Raw genomic sequence first — 11367 nt, 5'->3', positions numbered from 1 at the left:
CGTAATAGTCTCTATAACAGATGTGATGACCGTAATAGTCTCTATAACAGATGTGATGTCGGTAATAGTCTCTATAACAGATATGATGTCCGTAATAGTCTCTATAACAGATGTGATGACCGTAATAGTCTCTATAGCAGATGTGATGTCGGTAATAGTCTCTATAGCAGATGTGATGTCCGTAATAGCCTCTATAACAGATGTGATGTCCGTAATAGTCTCTATAACATATGTGATGTCTGTAATAGTCTCTATAACAGATGTGATGTCCGTAATAGTCTCTATAACATATGTGATGTCTGTAATAGTCTCTATAACATATGTGATGTCGTAATAGTCTCTATAACAGATGTGATGTCGGTTATAGTCTCTATAACAGATGTGATGTCCGTAATAGTCTCTGTAACGGATGCTATGACCGTAATAGTCTCTATAACAGATGTGATGTCCGTAATAGTCTCTATAACAGTTGTGATGTCCGTAATAGTCTCTATAACAGATGCTATGACCGTAATAGTCTCTATAACAGATGTGATGTCCGTAATAGTCTCTATAACAGATGTGATGTCCGTAATAGTCTCTATAACAGACGTGATGTCCGTAATAGTCTCTATAACAGACGTGATGTCGGTAATAGTCTCTATAACAGACGTGATGTCCGTAACAGTCTCTATAACAGATGTGATGTCCGTAATAGTCTCTATAACAGATGTGATGTCCGTAATAGTCTCTATAACAGATGTGATGTCCGTAATAGTCTCTATAACAGATGTGATGTCCGTAATAGTCTCTATAACAGATGTGATGTCCGTAACAGTCTCTATAACAGATGTGATGTCCGTAATAGTCTCTATAACAGATGTGAGGTCGGTAATAGTCTCTATAACAGATGTGGTGTCCGTAATAGTCTCTATAACAGATGTGGTGTCCGTAATAGTCTCTATAACAGATGTGGTGTCCGTAATAGTCTCTATAACAGATGTGATGTCCGTAATAGTCTCTATAACAGACGTGATGTCGGTAATAGTCTCTATAACAGATGTGATGTCCGTAATAGTCTCTATAACAGATGTGGTGTCCGTAATAGTCTCTATAACAGGTGTGAGGTCGGTAATAGTCTCTATAACAGATGTGATGTCCGTAATAGTCTCTATAACAGATGTGATGTCCGTAATAGTCTATAACATATGTGATGTCCGTAATAGTCTATATAACAGATGTGATGTCCGTAATAGTCTCTATAACAGATGTGATGTCCGTAATAGTCTCTATAACAGATGTGATGTCCGTAATAGTCTCTATAACAGATGTGGTGTCCGTAATAGTCTCTATAACATATGTGATGTCCGTAATAGTCTCTATAACAGATGTGATGTCGGTAATAGTCTCTATAACAGATGTGATGTCGGTAATAGTCTCTATAACAGATGTGATGTCCGTAATAGTCTATAACAGATGTGATGTCCGTAATGGTCTCTATAACAGACGTGATGTCGGTAATAGTCTCTATAACAGATGTGATGTCCGTAATAGTCTCTATAACAGATGAGATGTCCGTAATAGTCTCTATAACAGTTGTGATGTCCGTAATAGTCTCTATAACAGACGTGATGTCCGTAATAGTCTCTATAACAGACGTGATGTCGGTAATAGTCTCTATAACAGATGTGATGTCCGTAATAGTCTCTATAACAGATGTGATGTCCGTAATAGTCTCTATAACAGATGTGATGTCGGTAATAGTCTCCATAACAGATGTGATGTACGTAATAGTCCCTATAGCAGATGTGATGTCGGTAATAGTCTCTATAGCAGATGTGATGTCCGTAATAGTCTCTATAACAGATGTGATGTCCGTAATAGTCTCTATAACAGATGTGATGTCTGTAATAGTCTCTATAACAGATGTGATGTCCGTAATAGTCTCTATAACAGATGTGATGTCCGTAATAGTCTCTATAACAGATGTGATGTCCATAATAGTCTCTATAACAGATATGATGTCCGTAATAGTCTCTATAACAGATGTGATGTCCGTAATAGTCTCTATAACAGATGTGATGTCGGTAATAGTCTCTATAACAGATGTGATGTCCGTAATAGTCTCTATAACAGATGTGATGTCCGTAATAGTCTCTATAACAGATGTGATGTCCGTAATAGTCTCTATAACAGATGTGATGTCCGTAATAGTCTCTATAACAGATGTGATGTCCGTAATAGTCTCTATAACAGATGTGATGTCGGTAATAGTCTATATAACAGTTGTGATGTCCGTAATAGTCTCTATAACAGATGTGATGTCCATAATAGTCTCTATAACAGATGTGATGTCCGTAATAGTCTCTATAACAGATGTGATGTCCGTAATAGTCTCTATAACAGATGTGATGTCCGTAATAGTCTCTATAACAGATATGATGTCCGTAATAGTCTCTATAACAGATGTGATGTCCGTAATAGTCTCTATAACAGATGTGATGTCGGTAATAGTCTCTATAACAGATGTGATGTCCGTAATAGTCTCTATAACAGATGTGATGTCCATAATAGTCTCTATAACAGATATGATGTCCGTAATAGTCTCTATAACAGATGTGATGTCCGTAATAGTCTCTATAACAGATGTGATGTCGGTAATAGTCTCTATAACAGATGTGATGTCCGTAATAGTCTCTATAACAGATGTGATGTCGGTAATAGTCTCTATAGCAGATGTGATGTCGGTAATAGTCTCTATAACAGATGTGATGTCCGTTATAGTCTCTATAACAGATGTGATGTCCGTAATAGTCTCTATAACAGATGTGATGTCCGTAATAGTCTCTATAACAGATGTGATGTCTGTAATAGTCTCTATAACAGATGTGATGTCCGTAATAGTCTCTATAACAGATGTGATGTCCGTAATAGTCTCTATAACAGATGTGATGTCCATAATAGTCTCTATAACAGATATGATGTCCGTAATAGTCTCTATAACAGATGTGATGTCCGTAATAGCCTCTATAACAGATGTGATGTCGGTAATAGTCTATATAACAGTTGTGATGTCTGTAATAGTCTCTATAACAGATGTGATGTCCGTAATAGCCTCTATAACAGATGTGATGTCCGTAATAGTCTCTATAACATATGTGATGTCTGTAATAGTCTCTATAACAGATGTGATGTCCGTAATAGTCTCTATAACATATGTGATGTCTGTAATAGTCTCTATAACATATGTGATGTCCGTAATAGTCTCTATAACAGATGTGATGTCGGTTATAGTCTCTATAACAGATGTGATGTCCGTAATAGTCTCTGTAACGGATGCTATGACCGTAATAGTCTCTATAACAGATGTGATGTCCGTAATAGTCTCTATAACAGTTGTGATGTCCGTAATAGTCTCTATAACAGATGCTATGACCGTAATAGTCTCTATAACAGATGTGATGTCCGTAATAGTCTCTATAACAGATGTGATGTCCGTAATAGTCTCTATAACAGACGTGATGTCCGTAATAGTCTCTATAACAGACGTGATGTCGGTAATAGTCTCTATAACAGACGTGATGTCGGTAATAGTCTCTATAACAGATGTGGTGTCCGTAATAGTCTCTATAACAGATGTGATGTCCGTAATAGTCTCTATAACAGATGTGAGGTCGGTAATAGTCTCTATAACAGATGTGATGTCCGTAATAGTCTCTATAACAGATGTGATGTCCGTAATAGTCTATAACATATGTGATGTCCGTAATAGTCTATATAACAGATGTGATGTCCGTAATAGTCTCTATAACAGATGTGATGTCCGTAATAGTCTCTATAACAGATGTGATGTCCGTAATAGTCTCTATAACAGATGTGGTGTCCGTAATAGTCTCTATAACATATGTGATGTCCGTAATAGTCTCTATAACAGATGTGATGTCGGTAATAGTCTCTATAACAGATGTGATGTCGGTAATAGTCTCTATAACAGATGTGATGTCCGTAATAGTCTATAACAGATGTGATGTCCGTAATGGTCTCTATAACAGACGTGATGTCCGTAATAGTCTCTATAACAGACGTGATGTCGGTAATAGTCTCTATAACAGATGTGATGTCCGTAATAGTCTCTATAACAGATGAGATGTCCGTAATAGTCTCTATAACAGTTGTGATGTCCGTAATAGTCTCTATAACAGACGTGATGTCCGTAATAGTCTCTATAACAGACGTGATGTCGGTAATAGTCTCTATAACAGATGTGGTGTCCGTAATAGTCTCTATAACATATGTGATGTCCGTAATAGTCTCTATAACAGATGTGATGTCGGTAATAGTCTCTATAACAGATGTGATGTCGGTAATAGTCTCTATAACAGATGTGATGTCCGTAATAGTCTATAACAGATGTGATGTCCGTAATGGTCTCTATAACAGACGTGATGTCCGTAATAGTCTCTATAACAGACGTGATGTCGGTAATAGTCTCTATAACAGATGTGATGTCCGTAATAGTCTCTATAACAGATGAGATGTCCGTAATAGTCTCTATAACAGTTGTGATGTCCGTAATAGTCTCTATAACAGACGTGATGTCCGTAATAGTCTCTATAACAGACGTGATGTCGGTAATAGTCTCTATAACAGATGTGATGTCCGTAATAGTCTCTATAACAGATGTGATGTCCGTAATAGTCTCTATAACAGATGTGATGTCCGTAATAGTCTCTATAACAGATGTGATGTCGGTAATAGTCTCCATAACAGATGTGATGTACGTAATAGTCCCTATAGCAGATGTGATGTCGGTAATAGTCTCTATAGCAGATGTGATGTCCGTAATAGTCTCTATAACAGATGTGATGTCCGTAATAGTCTCTATAACAGATGTGATGTCTGTAATAGTCTCTATAACAGATGTGATGTCCGTAATAGTCTCTATAACAGATGTGATGTCCGTAATAGTCTCTATAACAGATGTGATGTCCATAATAGTCTCTATAACAGATATGATGTCCGTAATAGTCTCTATAACAGATGTGATGTCCGTAATAGTCTCTATAACAGATGTGATGTCGGTAATAGTCTCTATAACAGATGTGATGACCGTAATAGTCTCTATAGCAGATGTGATGTCGGTAATAGTCTCTATAGCAGATGTGATGTCCGTAATAGTCTCTATAACAGATGTGATGTCCGTAATAGTCTCTATAACATATGTGATGTCTGTAATAGTCTCTATAACAGATGTGATGTCCGTAATAGTCTCTATAACATATGTGATGTCTGTAATAGTCTCTATAACATATGTGATGTCCATAATAGTCTCTATAACAGATGTGATGTCGGTTATAGTCTCTATAACAGATGTGATGTCCGTAATAGTCTCTGTAACGGATGCTATGACCGTAATAGTCTCTATAACAGATGTGATGTCCGTAATAGTCTCTATAACAGTTGTGATGTCCGTAATAGTCTCTATAACAGATGCTATGACCGTAATAGTCTCTATAACAGACGTGATGTCCGTAATAGTCTCTATAACATATGTGATGTCGGTAATAGTCTCTATAACAGATGTGGTGTCCGTAATAGTCTCTATAACAGATGTGAGGTCGGTAATAGTCTCTATAACAGATGTGGTGTCCGTAATAGTCTCTATAACAGACGTGATGTCCGTAATAGTCTCTATAACAGACGTGATGTCGGTAATAGTCTCTATAACAGATGTGATGTCCGTAATAGTCTCTATAACAGATGAGATGTCCGTAATAGTCTCTATAACAGTTGTGATGTCCGTAATAGTCTCTATAACAGACGTGATGTCCGTAATAGTCTCTATAACAGACGTGATGTCGGTAATAGTCTCTATAACAGATGTGATGTCCGTAATAGTCTCTATAACAGATGTGATGTCCGTAATAGTCTCTATAACAGATGTGATGTCCGTAATAGTCTCTATAACAGATGTGATGTCGGTAATAGTCTCCATAACAGATGTGATGTACGTAATAGTCTATATAACAGATGTGATGCCCGTAATAGTCTCTATAACAGATGTGATGTCCGTAATAGTCTCTATAGCAGATGTGATGTCCGTAATAGTCTCTATAACAGATGTGATGTCCGTAATAGTCTCTATAACAGATGTGATGTCCGTAATAGTCTCTATAACAGATGTGATGTCCGTAATAGTCTCTATAACAGATGTGGTGTCCGTAATAGTCTCTATAACAGATGTGATGTCCGTAATAGTCTCTATAACATATGCTATGACCGTAATAGTCTCTATAACAGATATGATATCCGTAATAGTCTCTATAACAGATGTTGTGTCCGTAATAGTCTCTATAACATATGTGATGTCCGTAATAGTCTCTATAACAGATGTGATGTCCGTAATAGTCTCTATAACAGATGTGTTGTCCGTAATAGTCTCTATAACAGATGTGATGTCCGTAATAGTCTCTATAACAGATGTGATGTCCGTAATAGTCTCTATAACAGATGTGATGTCGGTAATAGTCTCTATAACAGATGTGATGTCCGTAATAGTCTCTATAACAGATGTGATGTCCGTAATAGTCTCTATAACAGATGTGATGTCGGTAATAGTCTCTATAACAGATGTGATGTCGGTAATAGTCTCTATAACAGATATGATGTCCGTAATAGTCTCTATAACAGATGTGATGTCCGTAATAGTCTCTATAACAGACGTGATGTCCGTAATAGTCTCTATAACAGATGTGATGTCCGTAATAGTCTCTATAACAGATGTGATGTCCGTAATAGTCTCTATAACAGATATGATGTCCGTAATAGTCTCTATAACAGATGTGATGTCCGTAATAGTCTCTGTAACGGATGTGATGTCGGTAATAGTCTCTATAACATATGTGATGTCCGTAATAGTCTCTATAACAGATGTGATGTCCGTAATAGTCTCTATAACAGATGTGATGTCCGTAATAGTCTCTATAACAGACGTGATGTCCGTAATAGTCTCTATAACAGACGTGATGTCCGTAATAGTCTCTATAACAGACGTGATGTCCGTAATAGTCTCTATAACAGATGTGATGTCCGTAATAGTCTCTATAACAGATGTGATGTCCGTAACAGTCTCTATAACAGATGTGATGTCCGTAATAGTCTCTATAACAGATGTGAGGTCGGTAATAGTCTCTATAACAGATGTGATGTCCGTTATAGTTTCTATAACAGATGTGATGTCGGTAATAGTCTCTATAACAGATGTGATGTCGGTAATAGTCTCTATAACAGATGTGATGTCCGTAATAGTCTCTATAACAGATGTGATGTCCGTAATAGTCTCTATAACAGATGTGATGTCCGTAATAGTCTCTATAGCAGATGTGATGTCCGTAATAGTCTCTATAACAGATGTGATGTCCGTAATAGTCTCTATAACAGATGTGATGTCCATAATAGTCTCTATAACAGATGTGATGTCGGTAATAGTCTCTATAACAGATGTGATGTCCGTAATAGTCTCTATAACATATGTGATGTCCGTAATAGTCTCTATAACAGATGTGATGTCCGTAATAGTCTCTATAACAGATGTGATGTCCGTAATAGTCTCTATAACAGATGTGATGTCCGTAATAGTCTCTGTAACGGATGTGATGTCCGTAATAGTCTCTGTAACGGATGTGATGTCCGTAATAGTCTCTATAACAGATGTGATGTCCGTAATAGTCTCTATAACAGATGTGATGTCGGTAATAGTCTCTATAACAGATGTGATGTCCGTAATAGTCTCTATAACAGATGTGATGTCCGTAATAGTCTCTATAACAGATGTGATGTCGGTAATAGTCTCTATAACAGATGTGATGTCGGTAATAGTCTCTATAACAGATATGATGTCCGTAATAGTCTCTATAACAGATGTGATGTCCGTAATAGTCTCTATAACAGACGTGATGTCCGTAATAGTCTCTATAACAGATGTGATGTCCGTAATAGTCTCTATAACAGATGTGATGTCCGTAATAGTCTCTATAACAGATATGATGTCCGTAATAGTCTCTATAACAGATGTGATGTCCGTAATAGTCTCTGTAACGGATGTGATGTCGGTAATAGTCTCTATAACATATGTGATGTCCGTAATAGTCTCTATAACAGATGTGATGTCCGTAATAGTCTCTATAACAGATGTGATGTCCGTAATAGTCTCTATAACAGACGTGATGTCCGTAATAGTCTCTATAACAGACGTGATGTCCGTAATAGTCTCTATAACAGACGTGATGTCCGTAATAGTCTCTATAACAGATGTGATGTCCGTAATAGTCTCTATAACAGATGTGATGTCCGTAATAGTCTCTATAACAGATGTGATGTCCGTAATAGTCTCTATAACAGATGTGAGGTCGGTAATAGTCTCTATAACAGATGTGATGTCCGTTATAGTTTCTATAACAGATGTGATGTCGGTAATAGTCTCTATAACAGATGTGATGTCGGTAATAGTCTCTATAACAGATGTGATGTCCGTAATAGTCTCTATAACAGATGTGATGTCCGTAATAGTCTCTATAACAGATGTGATGTCCGTAATAGTCTCTATAGCAGATGTGATGTCCGTAATAGTCTCTATAACAGATGTGATGTCCGTAATAGTCTCTATAACAGATGTGATGTCCATAATAGTCTCTATAACAGATGTGATGTCGGTAATAGTCTCTATAACAGATGTGATGTCCGTAATAGTCTCTATAACATATGTGATGTCCGTAATAGTCTCTATAACAGATGTGATGTCCGTAATAGTCTCTATAACAGATATGATGTCCGTAATAGTCTCTATAACAGATGTGATGTCCGTAATAGTCTCTGTAACGGATGTGATGTCCGTAATAGTCTCTGTAACGGATGTGATGTCCGTAATAGTCTCTATAACAGATGTGATGTCCGTAATAGTCTCTATAACAGACGTGATGTCCGTAATAGTCTCTATAACAGACGTGATGTCCGTAATAGTCTCTATAACAGATGTGATGTCCGTAATAGTCTCTATAACAGATGTGATGTCCGTAATAGTCTCTATAACAGATGTGATGTCCGTAACAGTCTCTATAACAGATGTGATGTCCGTAATAGTCTCTATAACAAATGTGATGTCGGTAATAGTCTCTATAACAGATGTGATGTCCGTAATAGTCTCTATAACAGATGTGATGTCCGTAATAGTCTCTATAACAGATATGATGTCCGTAATAGTCTCTATAACAGATGTGATGTCCGTAATAGTCTCTATAACAGATGTGATGTCCGTAATAGTCTCTATAACAGATGAGATGTCCGTAATAGTCTCTATAACAGATGTGATGTCCGTAATAGTCTCTATAACAGATGTGATGTCCGTAATAGTCTCTATAACAGATGTGATGTCCGTAATAGTCTCTATAACAGATGTGATGTCGGTAATAGTCTCTATAACAGATGTGATGTCGGTAATAGTCTCTATAACAGATGTGATGTCCGTAATAGTCTCTATAACAGATGTGAGGTCCGTAATAGTCTCTATAACAGATGTGATGTCGGTAATAGTCTCTATAACAGATGTGTTGTCCGTAATAGTCTCTATAACAGTTGTGATGTCCGTAATAGTCTCTATTGCAGATGTGATGTCCGTAATAGTCTCTATAACAGATGTGATGTCCGTTATAGTCTCTATAACAGATGTGATGTCCGTAATAGTCTCTATAACAGATGTGATGTCCGTAATAGTCTCTATAACAGATGTGATGTCCGTAATAGTCTCTATAACAGATGTGATGTCCGTAATAGTCTCTATAACAGATGTGATGTCCGTAATAGTCTCTATAACAGATGTGATGTCCGTAATAGTCTATATAACAGTTGTGATGTCTGTAATAGTCTCTATAACAGATGTGATGTCCGTAATAGTCTCTATAACAGATGTGATGTCCGTAATAGTCTCTATAACAGTTGTGATGTCCGTAATAGTCTCTATAACAGATGTGATGTCCGTAGTACGAGGTAATCTCTGATGTTAGATTCGTAGACTGATTGATGATAAGTTGTTATTGTTATGATAATATATTGATTTGTATGATAGAGCGGACGTGAATTTGTTTTTTATTCTATAAAATATCCGATTACTGTTTTATATTCAATTCAGCTTCATTAGCTCTGTTTTAAGTATATGTTGAAGGCTTTACAAGGACAACATAAAAGGCAGCTTAGCATTTAGCTTAATTTATGCATCGTAAAACCAGTACGACAAGTATTTTATTTTGCTTATATCTAGTTTTTATTTCTGATGTTATGAAATAATTATATCCCCTGTTTAATAAGTTTGTTTTTGAGTTGATGTGAGTAGGAGCTATGCCCCTTTCTGGGGAGCTGCGGTCACCTGATTTGTCAGTCGTTTTAAAGGGGCCCCATGATACGCATTTCAGACACCCGTCAAGATTATATGTTTATTGTATAATTGTGTAGGTACATTTGTATGATGTATGTATGTGTGCATGTACTGTGTATGTATGTGTGATATGGGTCAATCAAGTGCGATTACAGGTTGTGAGTCAGTAATGGTAAGTGTGGATTTCCACGCTAGACCATAACACGACTGGCTCACAGCTGGTGATCATGATTGACCTATCCAACTATCATGAAGTGTATGTATATAAGTATGTATGTATGTATGTACATGTGTGGTATGTATGTAATTATGTATGTGTGATATGGGTCAATCAAGTGTGATTACAGGTTGTGGGTCAGTAATGGTAAGTGTGGATTTCCACGCTAGACCATAACAAGACTGACTCACAGCTGGTGATCATGATTGAAGTTTCCAAATATCATACGGTGTGTGCGTGCGTGCGTGCGTGCGTGCGAAATCAATGTGCGAGATGCAATCAAGTGAGTGACGTAATAATTAAATATGTATATATGGTGAGTGAAATTATTTAGGAAGTAATGAATCCAGTATATGAATGTGTGTAATACAATGAAAGAAAATAAAGGAATGAAATGTGTAAATGAATGTAAGGTGATGAATGAGAGCCCTCTTGTATGAGGATATATTTGTCAGGATACTGAATCCAGGGCCTCAACCCTGGCAGCAGTCCAAATTTTTAAATGTTCTGGGGCATTAAAATTTCTTGTACCTAAAAAAAAAAAAAAAAAAAAGATTATTTGCTGAAGCGCTAGCGTAGCCTTGCTAGCAAATTGATGAACAAAGATTTTATTTTTTACCCCCCTTTGAACATTATTTACAGTTTATTATATCTTGCTTACGCATGTATCTTGTATGTGTGGCGATCTTTATATGACTAACCCCACATTGGCTTTTTATTGAAGGATTGATTGTCAGTTTTGTTG

The sequence above is a fragment of the Pecten maximus genome, chromosome 6 (assembly GCF_902652985.1).
Source record: "Pecten maximus chromosome 6, xPecMax1.1, whole genome shotgun sequence".
NCBI classification, from domain to species: Eukaryota; Metazoa; Mollusca; class Bivalvia; order Pectinida; family Pectinidae; genus Pecten; species Pecten maximus.
This window is presented reverse-complemented; position numbering follows the sequence as displayed.